Source organism: Phyllobates terribilis, unplaced genomic scaffold (genome assembly GCF_046119375.1).
Source record: "Phyllobates terribilis strain yellow unplaced genomic scaffold, ASM4611937v1 Scaffold_3__8_contigs__length_932513732, whole genome shotgun sequence".
Taxonomy (NCBI): Eukaryota; Metazoa; Chordata; class Amphibia; order Anura; family Dendrobatidae; genus Phyllobates; species Phyllobates terribilis.
The window spans coordinates 929,497,494-929,511,698 of NW_027362763.1; the positions used below are offsets into that span (position 1 = coordinate 929,497,494).

At 50.1% G+C, this 14,205-nt stretch overlaps 1 long non-coding RNA gene across 3 annotated transcripts in view; it reads left to right on the plus strand.

The window, feature by feature from the left end:
• LOC141257821 (uncharacterized) overlaps nucleotides 1-14,205 on the plus strand; it is a 51,838-nt gene that overhangs the window by 20,074 nt on the left and 17,559 nt on the right. For 2 of the 3 annotated variants that reach the window (XR_012318110.1, XR_012318111.1), the window contains exon 2: nucleotides 9,073-9,180. The exons of the other annotated variant lie outside the window; for it this stretch is intronic. This is a non-coding gene — a long non-coding RNA (uncharacterized lncRNA). The remainder of the gene's footprint in view (nucleotides 1-9,072; nucleotides 9,181-14,205) is intronic. 3 annotated transcript variants of the gene reach the window in all.

A 14,205-nucleotide genomic window follows, 5' to 3' on the forward strand; every position in this document is an offset into this window, starting at 1 on the left:
ACTTGCTCCCCATATTGTTGGCACCTGTCCCTTCCTTGCTCCCCAAACTTGTGTTCTCAAATCATCCCCTGTTACACTAAAACTCCACCAGCCCCGTTAAACTAAATCTCCCCCACACAGAATAAACACCCCAACACACAGTAAACCACCCCCAGCCCCATTACATTAAATTTCACCCCATACAGAGTAAATACCCCCCCTCACATAGTAAATTCACCCCATATAGTACATTCCCCCTCCTACACGCATAGTAAATCCACCCCCCCACGCATAGTAAATCAACGCCCCCCACACACAGTAAATCCTCCATCTGCATAATAATTACCCCCACACTGTAAACCTCCCCCAGCCCTGTTACACAAAATAAAGCCCCCCCATCCCGCAACATTTAATCTTCAGTATCTTCAGCTCAGGAGCAAGGAGCACTTACCACCAATGTGTGCCTGTCTGCGGTGCCGGCGAGTGACGTCATCAGCTTGATCACATGACCTGGTCACACTTGTAACATACCTGGCGGCGTCCTTGCATAGTGGTCCATCTCCCACTGTGCAAGAGTGCGCACTTGATCTCCAATCCAGAATGTCTCTCTGGCTTCCCTCCATGCTGTCTGTTTGTGTCTGTTTCTGCTGCTTAAGGGCGGCGCCCGATCACTTCCTGTTTCTTGTACCTGCTGTGGGCACACCCCTTGTGCGTCCTCAGCCTATTGCTGTCTGTCTCCTGGTATTTTAACCAGCTGCTCCAATTAACCCATACCTGAGCATTGTGTTTCTTTCAGTGTGTGCTTTCACTCTGAAGGTGCCAGGTCCCGTTCTGTGTTCTCTTGTCTGCCTATCCTGGAGGCTGTATTTCCAGGCCTGTCTGAACACGCTCCTAGCCTGTTCCTCCCGCCTTCTAGGGGCCGATTACCTAGACCCGCTCCTGTAACTTGTCTGTCCTGTCTGAACACGCTCCTAGCCTGTTCCTCCCGCCTTCTAGGGGCCGATTACCTAGACCCGCTCCTGTATCTTGTCTGTCCTGTCTGAACACGCTCCTTGCCTGTTCGTTCCGCCTCTCTGGGGGCCGTATTCCCAGACCCGCTCCTGTATCCCGCTGCAGTGTCAGTCTCCTCCGTACACTCAGTTCCAGTCTGAACTCTCTCCTATCTTTTACCTGTTTTTTCTGTATGTCCGTTCCTTTCCTTTTTCTGCAGAGTCTGAACTCGTACCTAACTCCTGCTTGTTGTCTCTGTACTCCCGTTTGTGAGTTTGTGGTCCACTCGCTACTTCACTGCAAGTACCCTGTGGGTATCTGGCTCTGCCTTTCCCTTCCTGTCTGTTCCGTGTGAACTGAGCCCTGTCCCCCCTGCTCTGCCTTGCTCACCGCTCTGGCGGTTCTAGCCTGCTCTGCCTTGCTCACTGCTCGGCAGCCTTGCTCTGCTCTGACCCTTTTGCTCGCTGCTCCGGCAGCCTTGCTCCGCTCTGACCCTTTTGCTCGCTGCTCCGGCAGCCTTGCTCCGCTCTGACTCCTTGCTCACTGCTCCGGCAGTCTCGCTCAGCTCTGACCCTTTGCTCACAGCTCCAGGCGGTCTTGTCCTGCTCTGCTCTTGCTCACCGCTCCAGGCGGCCTCGGCCTCGCTCTGCTCTTGCTCACCGCTCCTGGCGGTCTCGTCCTGCTCTGCTCTTGCTCACCGCTCCAGGCGGTCTCGTCCTGCTCTGCTCTTGCTCACCGCTCCAGGCGGCCTCGTCCTGCTCTGCTCTTGCTCACCGCTCCAGGCGGTCTCGTCCTGCTCTGCTCTTGCTCACCGCTCCTGGCGGTCTCGTCCTGCTCTGCTCTTGCTCACCGCTCCAGGCGGTCTCGTCCTGCTCTGCTCTTGCTCACCGCTCCTGGCGGTCTCGTCCTGCTCTGCTCTTGCTCACCGCTCCAGGCGGTCTCGTCCTGCTCTGCTGTTGCTCACCGCTCCGGGCGGTCTCGTCCTGCTCTGCTCTTGCTCACCGCTCCGGGCGGTCTCGTGCTGCTCTTCTCTGCTCTCGCTCACCGCTCCGGGCGGTCTCATCCTGCTCTGCTCTCGCTCACCGCTCCAGGCGGTCTCGTCCTGCTCTGCTCTCGCTCACTGCTCCGGCGGTCTCGTCCTGCTCTGCTCTCGCTCACCGCTCCGGGCGGTCTCATCCTGCTCTGCTCTCGCTCACCGCTCCGGGCGGTCTCGTCCTGCTCTGCTCTCGCTCACCGCTCCGGGCGGTCTCGTCCTGCCCTGCTCTCGCTCACCGCACCAGGCGGTCTCGTCCTGCTCTGCTCTTGCTCACCGCTCCAGGCGGCCTCGTCCTGCTCTGCTCTTGCTCACCGCTCCAGGCGGTCTCGTCCTGCTCTGCTCTTGCTCACCGCTCCTGGCGGTCTCGTCCTGCTCTGCTCTTGCTCACCGCTCCAGGCGGTCTCGTCCTGCTCTGCTCTTGCTCACCGCTCCTGGCGGTCTCGTCCTGCTCTGCTCTTGCTCACCGCTCCAGGCGGTCTCGTCCTGCTCTGCTCTTGCTCACCGCTCCGGGCGGTCTCGTCCTGCTCTGCTCTTGCTCACCGCTCCGGGCGGTCTCGTCCTGCTCTGCTCTGCTCTCGCTCACCGCTCCGGGCGGTCTCATCCTGCTCTGCTCTCGCTCACCGCTCCGGGCGGTCTCGTCCTGCTCTGCTCTCGCTCACTGCTCCGGGTGGTCTCGTCCTGCTCTGCTCTCGCTCACCGCTCCGGGCGGTCTCATCCTGCTCTGCTCTCGCTCACCGCTCCGGGCGGTCTCGTCCTGCTCTGCTCTCGCTCACCGCTCCGGGCGGTCTCGTCCTGCCCTGCTCTCGCTCACCTCTCTGGGCGGCCTCACTCTGCTGTGTTTGTCTGCCACATCTGTGGTTCTGTTCCAGAGTCCCAGTGTGTACTGGGTCCTATCCCGCCTGTGTTCCTACCTGCTAGTGCCTTCCTGTCTGTACTCTAGCCGTGCTTGCCTGTACCCCCCTGCCTGCATACCCGCCTGCCTGCATACCAGTCGTGCCTGCCTATTCCCACCAGTCTGTGTGCCAGCCTAACCAGTCTGTTCCTGTATTCCCCTGTGTGGGTCAACAGCCGTGTCCGGGGTCTGTCCTGGAGTAGCACCTGGTCCCTCTGCTCGGTTCCTCCTTGGTGCACTGGCGTCGTATGCCGTCGTGCGACCCTGGTCGGATCGGGTGAATACCTAGTTACGCCCCTCCAGGCTTTCACTCTCCGGCACGGTCCAGTGGAATCACACGCACACGCCGCTCAGCCCGGGCATGTGCATTACAGCATGCTCAGGCCATGGTTCCCGTTGAGCCCCACGGCCTTCGCTCTCTGAGACGTTTTCCAGTGAATACGTGCATTAAAAATAATAAAAAAAATTTTTTTCTTTAGCTGAGTTCCAGGCGAAGTACGCACCCGTCCAGATGGATCTTTCTGCACTCATTCCTGCGGATCCGCCACGGTACTTTGGGGATCCAAAACAAAGTCGTGCATTTGTGGAGCAATGCATGCTACACTTCAAGGCCTACCCTCTCTATTTTCCTTCCGATTGGGCTAAAGTGGCCTTTATGATTGACTACCTAGCGGGTGATGCCTTGAAATGGGTCACTCCCCTATGGGAAGCATGGGATCCTGTCGTCCTTGACCTGCAGGCCTTCCTGGTGGCCTTTCGTATGGTCTTCGAGGACCCTAACCCTGAAGCCCCTGCTGAAGCTTCGCTTCCCAATATCCCGGAGCAGCCCCGACGGGTAATGTGTGTGGGTAGCGCACTAGTCCTCCTGCCCGAAGAGACTACTGCCCATCCAGACTCCACACAGGATGACTACGCTCTCCGGAATACTTCTCACAACCTCAAGAGGCAGTCCAGACGTGCTAGACGTAGAGACAAGCCATCATGCCAGGGTCTGTCCTCCCTGAGACCTCCTGACCCCAACCTTGAAGTCCCTACTGAAGCTTCATCTCCCTGTATCCCGGAGAAGCCCCAACGGGTAATGTGCGTGGGTAGTGCACCAGTTCTCCTGCCCGAAGAGACTACTGCCCATCCAGACTCTACACAGGAGAACTTCCTGCACCCGGCATCAGGTGCTTCACCCACTTTAACCAGTGTGCATGTCCAAGGATGCTCTGAAGCTGTGATTACCTCCGAGTCTGTGCACCTCTACTACTTGGCGGAGGACCCCCTGTTGCCTCCTGAATCCTCCGGGATACCACTCGATGACAAATGGAGAGAGACTTCTCTACACCCGGTACTCGATACTTTGTCCGCTCCGTCTTGTGAGCCAGACAATGGGTACCCCAAAGTGGTAGTTACCCCCGAGTCTCTACACCCCTCCGACCAGGCGGAGGACCTCCAGTTGTCTCCAGAACCCTTCGGGGTGCTACCTCGTAGCGAAAGGACAGAGACTCTCCTATACTCTGTACCTGATACCTCGCTCACTTCGTCCAGTGAGTCCAACCTAGTGTACTCCGAAGCAGAGGTTACCCATGAGTCTCTACACCCCTCTGACCAGGCGGAGGACCTCCAGTTGTCTCCAGAACCCTTCGGGGTGCCACCTGGTGGTGAATGGACAGAGACTTTCCAATACTCGGTACCCGATACCTCGCCTGCTTCGTCCAGTGAGTCCGACCTAGTGTACTCTGAAGCAGATGTTTTCTCCGAGCCTCTGCACTCTTCTGACCCGGCGGAGGACCTCCAGTTGTTTCCTGAATCCTCCGGGGTACCACCAGATAACAAAGAGACAGTGACTTTTCCTCATCCTGTACCTGATAACCCGTCTATTTCTTCCTGTGAGTTTGACAAGATGTACCTCGAAGCAGAGATTACCCCCAAGTCTCTGCTCCCCTCCAACCCGGGGGAGGGCTTCCAGTTGTCTCCTGTACCCTCTGGGTTGCCACCTGAAAATATGTGGAGAGAGACTTCCTTGTGTGCTGTTCCTGGTACTCCACCCGTTTCGTCTGTTGCTGAGGATGGCTGGATAGGAGGTAACATCCTAGCTAACCAGATGAGACCAGTTTTTCCTGTGGACAGTGGAAGTGATCTCCTTGAAGTGAAGGATTGGCCCTCGAATTCCCTGCGGAAGATTCTGGCAGGCCTGAAAAAGAGGGGGCGTAAGGGGGGAGGTACTGTAACATACCTGGTGGTGTCCTTGCATAGTGGTCCATCTCCCACTGTGCAAGAGCGCGCACTTGATCTCCAATCCAGAATGTCTCTCTGGCTTCCCTCCATGCTGTCTGTTTGTGTCTGTTTCTGCTGCTTAAGGGCGGCGCCCGATCACTTCCTGTTTCTTGTACCTGCTGTGGGCACACCCCTTGTGCGTCCTCAGCCTATTGCTGTCTGTCTCCTGGTATTTTAACCAGCTGCTCCAATTAACCCATACCTGAGCATTGTGTTTCTTTCAGTGTGTGCTTTCACTCTGAAGGTGCCAGGTCCCGTTCTGTGTTCTCTTGTCTGCCTATCCTGGAGGCTGTATTTCCAGGCCTGTCTGAACACGCTCCTAGCCTGCTCCTCCCGCCTTCTAGGGGCCGATTACCTAGACCCGCTCCTGTAACTTGTCTGTCCTGTCTGAACACGCTCCTAGCCTGTTCCTCCCGCCTTCTAGGGGCCGATTACCTAGACCCGCTCCTGTATCTTGTTTGTCCTGTCTGAACACGCTCCTTGCCTGTTCGTTCCGCCTCTCTGGGGGCCGTATTCCCAGACCCGCTCCTGTATCCCGCTGCAGTGTCGGTCTCCTCCGTACACTCAGTTCCAGTCTGAACTCTCTCCTATCTTTTACCTGTTTTTTCTGTATGTCCGTTCCTTTCCTTTTTTCTGCAGAGTCTGAACTCGTACCTAACTCCTGCTTGTTGTCTCTGTACTCCCGTTTGTGAGTTTGTGGTCCACTCGCTACTTCACTGCAAGTACCCTGTGGGTATCTGGCTCTGCCTTTCCCTTCCTGTCTGTTCCATGTGAACTGAGCCCTGTCCCCCCTGCTCTGCCTTGCTCACTGCTCTGGCGGTTCTAGCCTGCTCTGCCTTGCTCACTGCTCCGGCAGCCTTGCTCCGCTCTGACCCTTTTGCTCACTGCTCCAGCAGCCTTGCTCCGCTCTGACCCTTTTGCTCACTGCTCCGGCAGTCTCGCTCAGCTCTGACCCTTTGCTCACCGCTCCAGGTGGTCTCGTCCTGCTCTGCTCAACGCTCCAGGCGGCCTCGTCCTGCTCTGCTCTTGCTCACCGCTTCTGGCGGTCTCGTCCTGCTCTGCTCTTGCTCACCGCTCCTGGCGGTCTCGTCCTGCTCTTGCTCACCACTCCAGGCGGCCTCGTCCTGCTCTGCTCTTGCTCACCGCTTCTGGCGGTCTCGTCCTGCTCTGCTCTTGCTCACCGCTTCTGGCGGTCTCGTCCTGCTCTGCTCTTGCTCACCGCTCCTGGCGGTCTCGTCCTGCTCTGCTCTCGCTCACCGCTCCGGGCGGTCTCGTCCTGCTCTGCTCTCGCTCACCGCTCCGGGCGGTCTCGTCCTGCTCTGCTCTCGCTCACCGCTCCGGGCGGTCTCGTCCTGCTCTGCTCTCGCTCACCGCTCCGGGCGGTCTCGTCCTGCTCTGCTCTCGCTCACCGCTCCGGGCGGTCTCGTCCTGCTCTGCTCTCGCTCACCGCTCCGGGCGGTCTCGTCCTGCTCTGCTCTCGCTCACCGCTCCGGGCGGTCTCGTCCTGCCCTGCTCTCGCTCACCTCTCTGGGCGGCCTCACTCTGCTGTGTTTGTCTGCCACATCTGTGGTTCTGTTCCAGAGTCCCAGTGTGTACAGGGTCCTATCCCGCCTGTGTTCCTACCTGCTAGTGCCTTCCTGTCTGCACTCTAGCCGTGCTTGCCTGTACCCCCCTGCCTGCATACCCGCCTGCCTGCATACCAGTCGTGCCTGCCTATTCCCACCAGTCTGTGTGCCAGCCTAACCAGTCTGTTCCTGTATTCCCCCGTGTGGGTCAACAGCCGTGTCCGGGGTCTGTCCTGGAGTAGCACCTGGTCCCTCTGCTCGGTTCCTCCTTGGTGCACTGGCGTCGTATGCAGTCGTGCGACCCTGGTCGGATCGGGTGAATACCTAGTTACGCACCTCCAGGCTTTCACTCTCCGGCACGGTCCAGTGGAATCACACACACGCCGCTCAGCCCGGGCGTGTGCATTACAACACTGCTGGCGTCGCTCTGACCCGGCAGTCACAGCTTCAATTGTGCCAGTGTCTGAAAGATGTGAATACAATTGCACACTGGGAGCCAGTGCACTGCAGCTTCTCTGAGCCGGCTGTCAGCTTGACAGCCGGCTCAGAGAATGGCCGACTCCCAGTGCAGGGGCTGGCAGAATGTAGCTGCCAGGGCAGACACTTCGGACCTCCGCATTAGGCAACCTGACTGCGCTGGCTCACCTTGATGACGGTGGAGCCTGAAGTTCGGGCGAGAGACTCGGAGGTGAGCTTCCTTGGGGATTCCCCCTGGGGCCTGCCACATGGGAGACCGGGTGTTGGATAACATGCATGTGTGCCTGGACCAGCGCACATAGGGAGGTGACCGCACGCTGCAGCGGTGGCCCCCCTCAACCCAGCTGCACTTTTCTGCGTGGGGATGGTCAATTGCCCTTGGGATCTACCTAAGGACCGTGGGCTGCCCGGTGGGGCCTCTGTTGTCGACCTTTGCGGCCTGTGCTTTGGACTCTGGTCCTCTTTTTTGAAAAAGATAAAAGAAGTCCCCCAGTGTAATGATTGCTGCTGCTTAGCCTCCCTGTGACAAGCCAAGTCCCCCCCCCCCCCGCACTTCTTTGAAATTCTAGGGACTCTGGTTTCATTTTCTTTTTCAAGTTTCATCATCTAAATCAACAGCATCCCACCGACATCTAGTGACTACTTTATAAAACTGCATATATTAACAAGATAACAGGCTCCTATTGATATTGCTCTGTGACTGTGCAGTCTGATTCGTTTTTCTGTTCTGGAGCTACATTTGCCTAACTACATAATTTCTAGCGGGTTACAACCAGTGACTTTCGTGATGACTTAACCCCAGCCCTCTAATACCCGCAGGGCTCAACGCATATTATGTTTTCACCCAGAGCCATGAGCACTGCCACCCCAGACCAAGCAGCACTCCTCTCACAATTCCAATTAATCCTTCAATCAGAAGTTTCTAAAATGTCCGATAAGCTGACTAAGGGACTTTCAAAGGAACTGGTTTCTAGAACTTCCGACCTAGAGGATAGATAGAACGGATTCTAACTCTACAAGCCTAGCTACCCATGAAAGAGAGCTAGAAATGGTACAAGAAGAAATTTTATTCTTTAAATAATAAGTTGGAAGATTATGAAAACCGTGCTCACAGGAGCAACATTTACATTAGAGGCTTGCCCGAGATGATCACGGATCTTCAATCAACAGCTACAGCCCTCAAGAACTTCTGCCTGCACTCTATATAGATTATTTAGAAATGGATCGTATTCACAGAGCCCTTACCAAAAGTAGAACTAACGGACCAGCTTGTGATATTATCCTCAAAATACATTTCTTTAAAACAAAAGAACAAATTTTTCAAGCAGCAAGTAATTCCTCACCCCTTAAATTTCAAGGACACTCCTAGGAACTTTTTCCAGATCTGGCTCCCTCTACAATAGCCAAAAGAACAGCCATGAAGCCAAACCTGAAAGTCCTACGAGCTAAAAACATCAAGTACTGTTGGGGGTTTCCATTCAAGCTATCTTTCACACACCTTGATATGGTCTACACAGTCCTATCTCCAAAGGGGGTAAAACATTGCTTTGCTAAATTGCGCCTTTTGGATCTTGAGCTCTCTTCTTCATCCCCTACACCTTCACAGCAAGTTAAAGGTCGCCACTCCAGACCACATGATCCACCTACTCCTCCTTGAACTTGAGACCGTTGCCCCTGTTTTTGCGCATACTTGAGACGGCCCTAGATTATGCGTACCATATATTTTTGCGTATTCACTTTGGCTATCGTTAGTTTGCTAATGTAATTCGTTAATCAACAAATTTTAATTCATTAGTCTTACTTACTACACACTTAAGCTGTTTTAGCTCATAGTTACCTGTATTTTGTTATACAGTTTTTCTCATTTCCAGATTTTTTTCAAACTTTCGGTCCAGGACATCATACATCAGAGACTGGAGGACTGTTCTGCATTGGTCTTACAACCTCAGCTATTCTCCACATTCTTGTCCATCACTTGAGTAAGATAAGTGACTTTTAGTAGTTTTATCGAACAAAGACTTTATAACTCTATAGCTGAGTTTTTGTATAGAGCCCTATTGCCTTCTCAGCCTGCTTACTGTTAAGTTATGACAAACTTATGAAGTTTATCTATTTAATGATTGTTGATCTGTAATCTGGCTTCTGGTTTTCCATGTTGTTATACATAACCTCTTCTGGTCATTTCCCTTTTGCTTTCTTACTCAGTCCCAATGCCCGTATACCCTTTTTTAAAAACCCTAACTACTTGCAGGTCCTCCAAGTTAAGGGACCTTCACCATTATATAAATTAACCTGTTACGAAATTTACATTGTTAGGCTGTCGGCCTGTTAATTACCTCCAGTTCACCCTAGATCCTTCCTCCTATTTCTCTATCAGTACTATATATTATACGCGTTGCTCCCTGCGCCCCTATGTTCCTTCAGTGTTACTACACACTGCTGCTCTGCACTATATGCGTAGACAATACCAACAGCTGCCGCCCCCCCCCCCTTCCATTCAGCTTCACTCTCCTAGCCAAATTTATGCCAGTTTCTTTACCCATTTCATCCCCTATCCCCTTCATCTACCCGAATTCTACCATATTGTTCCACCATTACCAGTGTGACGCTCTTGCTTACAGGTCAAATATGGAGTTATTCATATGTATTTTTATTATCCATTACATCATGCCTTTAACGTTTTTATCTCACAATGTGTGCAGTCTTAATTCTCCGCACAAACGAACTTAAGCCTTTCGATATTATAAATCCCAGCAAGCTGATGTGCATTTCTCCACCACATCAAACCCGAATTTTCTATCCCCTTCCTACCCACAATTCTATAAAGCAAATGCCCCAAACAAAACTAAAGGGGTTGCCATCGGTTTTAAGAAGTCAGTCCGTTTTATTTTCAAGTCTTTAGTTGCTGATAAGGAAGGCCGTTAACTATTGGTAACAGGTTCAATTTCAGACGAGATTATTACAACAGTTTCTTATTATGCTCCCAACACCCATTAATCCTCTTTTTTCTCCTATCTTTTAAGTCTGGTTTTCGAGTGCCACATTACTCTGTGGAGACTCAAACTGTATATTAAATGTTGCCCTTGATAAATCTTCAGACCCTCAACTCCCAGCTCCCTCGTCATCCTCTCTCTCTACAGATTCTGTTGCTGTTGAGATGTTTCTTTCTCAATACAACTGGATAGACTCCTGGGGGGAACGACAACCCTCTGTCAAAGATTTTACATACTTTTCCCCATGCCATGTAGTTTATACTGGAATAGACCATATTTTTGTCCACTCATCGTTCATACCCAATGTCACAAACGCTTCTATTCTATCCACTCCTTGGTCGGATCACTCCTCAATTATACTTTCTTGCTCTTCCCTATATCCAGGTCCTCGCTCTTTCAATTGGACTTTAAACGACTGCTTACTCTTTCATCCTGAGATTGCCCACAGCCTAAAAAAACATCTGGAGGAATATTTTTCTATCATCACCCAGTCAGCCTCTTCACCCCTCTCTCTCTCTCTCTCTCTCTGGGAGGCTCACAAGATAGTATTGAGAGGATTTTGTATACAAGAAACCTCTCGTAAAAAGAAAGATAGATGCACTAAAATAGCTGCTCTTGAGAAGGTGTCAGTCTTGGAGTCTCAATTGAAGAGCTTACCTTCTCCTATAACATATCGTGCCCTCACACACGCTCGCGCTGAATTGGATCTCTGCCTTTCTGAAAATGCGGATCGTGCTATTCTCTGGTCCAAACAACACTTTTATGCCAACAACAAAAATAATTCCAACCTGGCCCGACGATTAAAATGCCTCCTCATGCCTTGCACCCCTATAAGCTTACGAACAACCTCTGGCCTAACGTCCAACCCACAATGTTCCAACAGAAACTAGAAGGGCTATATAGTGATACTTCTTCTAAAAATACAAATAAAATAGAAACCTTCTTAAATTATATTTCTCTTCCTTTCCTCTGTTCTAATTTAACTGATCTTCTTAATCAAGCTATCACCCCTTCAGAAATAGAATAAGCAATTCAACAACTAAAGATTAAAAAGAAACCAGGCCCAGGCGGATTTACAGAAGTACGCTTCTATTCTAATCCCCCATTTTACTAACTAGTTACTTCAATTCTATGAGAGATGGATATAAACCAGGGGCATCATCCCTATTTGCAGCAATTTCTATGATTCCTAAACCAAATTCAGACTATACATTATGGTATAACTACAGACCGATATCTCTGATTAATATAGATCTCAAGCTCAAAGCAAAAATACTATTCCAACGCCTAAACTCAGGGCTTGGCTCTCCACAGAGATCAATTTGGCTTATTACCCCATAGATAAGCGTCATAATATACGCAGGATTGCCCACCTTCTGCACCACTGCAAACAACGTAAAAAATAGCTTGTATGTATTCACTTGACATTAAGAAAGACTTTGATTCTATATCGTGGCCATATTTGTTTGCCGTCTTGCGGAAATGGAAATTTCCTAACCAGTTCCTCTCGTGGATCTATGCCCTATACAGTCCCCCCTCGGCCTGCGTTCGCTATAATGGCTTTTCCTCAAAATTTTTCCCTATTAATATAGAGGTATCCGTCAAGGATGCCCCTTATCACCGCTATTTCTCCTTACAATCGAACCATGAGCTATTCATCTTCGCTCCCATCTGGACATACAAGGGATGGAAATTGTGTCAGTTTCCCATAAACTTTTTATGTTTGCAGATGACATTTTGCTCCTTCTAACTGCCCTGCAATCTTGTTTATGTGCCCTACTCCACTCTTTTAGCAAATTCAAAGAAATTTCTGCCTTACAAATAAATCAAACAAAATCTTACACCATGAATATCTGCCTCCCTATTGCCATAGTCTCCCAGCTTAAACAAAACTTCCCCTTTCAATGGGCCCCTAATCATCTTGACTACTTAGGGGTGAAATTAACATGCAGTTTAGATACCATTTTTTCAGTAATCTACCCCCAAATGCTTCGTAAACTCTGCTCGCTTCTCCAAACATGGGAGAAGCAGCACCTCTCTTGGCTAGGTCGCATCCATGCAATCGAAATTACCTTTCTTCCTAAAATACTATATCTCTTTTGAGTTCTGCCTATCCCTGTCCAATCACACTACCTCAAACAAATGCATCAGCTAGAAAACACCTTTGATTGGAGGGGGGCCTTCCTAGGGTTAACAGAGCTACCCTTTGTCGCCACCGCCTGAAAGGAGGATTGGGAGTCCCTAACCTCCCTAAATAGTACCAAGCAGTCCAGTTAGCTCAATTAACTTTGTACTATGCCTATTCTGAACCCCCATTATGGCTTTCTGTAGAGGCTCCAGAATCTCAGCCTCTTACTTTAGATTCTTTACTTTGGTCTCTCCCTAACCAGCGAAAACACATTACAAATTTGATCTCACATTCGCTTAAAATTTGGGACTCTTTAAAATAATCCTAACTTAATCTCTCCCTTTTTACCTCTAGCCCCACTTTGGGGTTACCCAGTTTCCGCCAGGCAAAGAGCCCCTCCCATATTTTCAACTATGGATTATAGACGAGATTACTAGAATTCATCACTTATTTAATGTAGATGGTATCATCCCATTTCCAGTCCTTCAAGACAAATATAAACTTCCCCCTAAAGAAATATTCTGTTATTTTACAACTTTTGTCATTTCTCTGTTGAGAAACTCTACCGCACCATATACTTTTACTCCTTTTGAACAAAGGTGCCGCCAAAACCCACATGCCCTAGGTACAATTTCCCTCCTTTATTCCTATATTAATTATACCTCACACAGACGTAATCTAACCTATATTTCTTGCTGGGAATCTGATATTGGCTCTATCCTATCTGACTCTGATTGGTCCCAGATTTGGTCCTCTTCAACAGGAGGTCTCCTGAATACCCTAATGCTGGAAACAAATTATAAAGTGCTGACCAGGTGGTACCTGACTCCAGCTAGAGTGGCCATAGCGGTCCCTAATTACTCTTCCAGATGCTTTAGGGGTTGCAGGAGATATGTACCATATTTGGTGGCTATAGCCAATAGTACATAGATTCTGGATTAGAGTATACCAACTAATTTTCTCAGTCACAAACATTAGCCTCAAGAAAAACCCTTGGGAGGCCCTGCTCAATAAACATATTCCTAGCACTCCTAACCATACCCAAGCCCTCATTTCCTTCATATTTATAGCTGCTAAACAGACCATAGCAATGGCCTCGAAAAAGTCTAGTCTGGAAAGATTTGAAGTTAAGAGGCGCCTTACCTGGTATATGATCAACAAAAAACATACCCTACTCTTGGATAAAGTCCCAAAATTTGAGAAAATTTGGCTCCCGTGGGCAGAATACGCCAACCACACCCCCTTTGCTTCTCCTTTATGCCTACATGCTCCAAACTCTCCCGACTTATCCTGAGTCACTACACTGGATTTAGATTTAATATGCCATCTCTTCTCGGACGCCCTCCTCTCACCCCCTTTCTTGCCTATCCCATACCCTCTTGTCCTTTGTATGTCAGTCTTCCTGGTTGCACCCCAATTAAACATACATTTGCTTTAAAGTTTTATCTGTATTCTGTGGATTATATTGTTAAATCCTTCAATAAAATTTTGTTGAAAAAAAAAAATTGGACAAGTCTTCATGTTGTGGAGGACCACCCGGTCCGCAAGAAAACACAGACATGTAAATGGCTCCATAGACTATAATTAGCATGAGTTCTATCCATGAAAATGATGGAAAGAACTCATACAAGAAAAACTGACGTGTGAATGAGCCCTTATATTGCAGCCTGTTTTGTTGACACTTTCTAAAAGTTTGGCGCGCTGGAATAAGTGACAGAACTACTAAACTGGGTAGCAGTAATCAGAGACTAATCCTTCTACTTCTGAAGTGGAATTACAGCAGATTACCTCTATAAAATAGGGGTAACCCATGTGTGGTCACCTACTGTGGATTCCGTTAGAAAACTGCTTCAGTAAGTGACAATTTATTAGAGATATTTTCA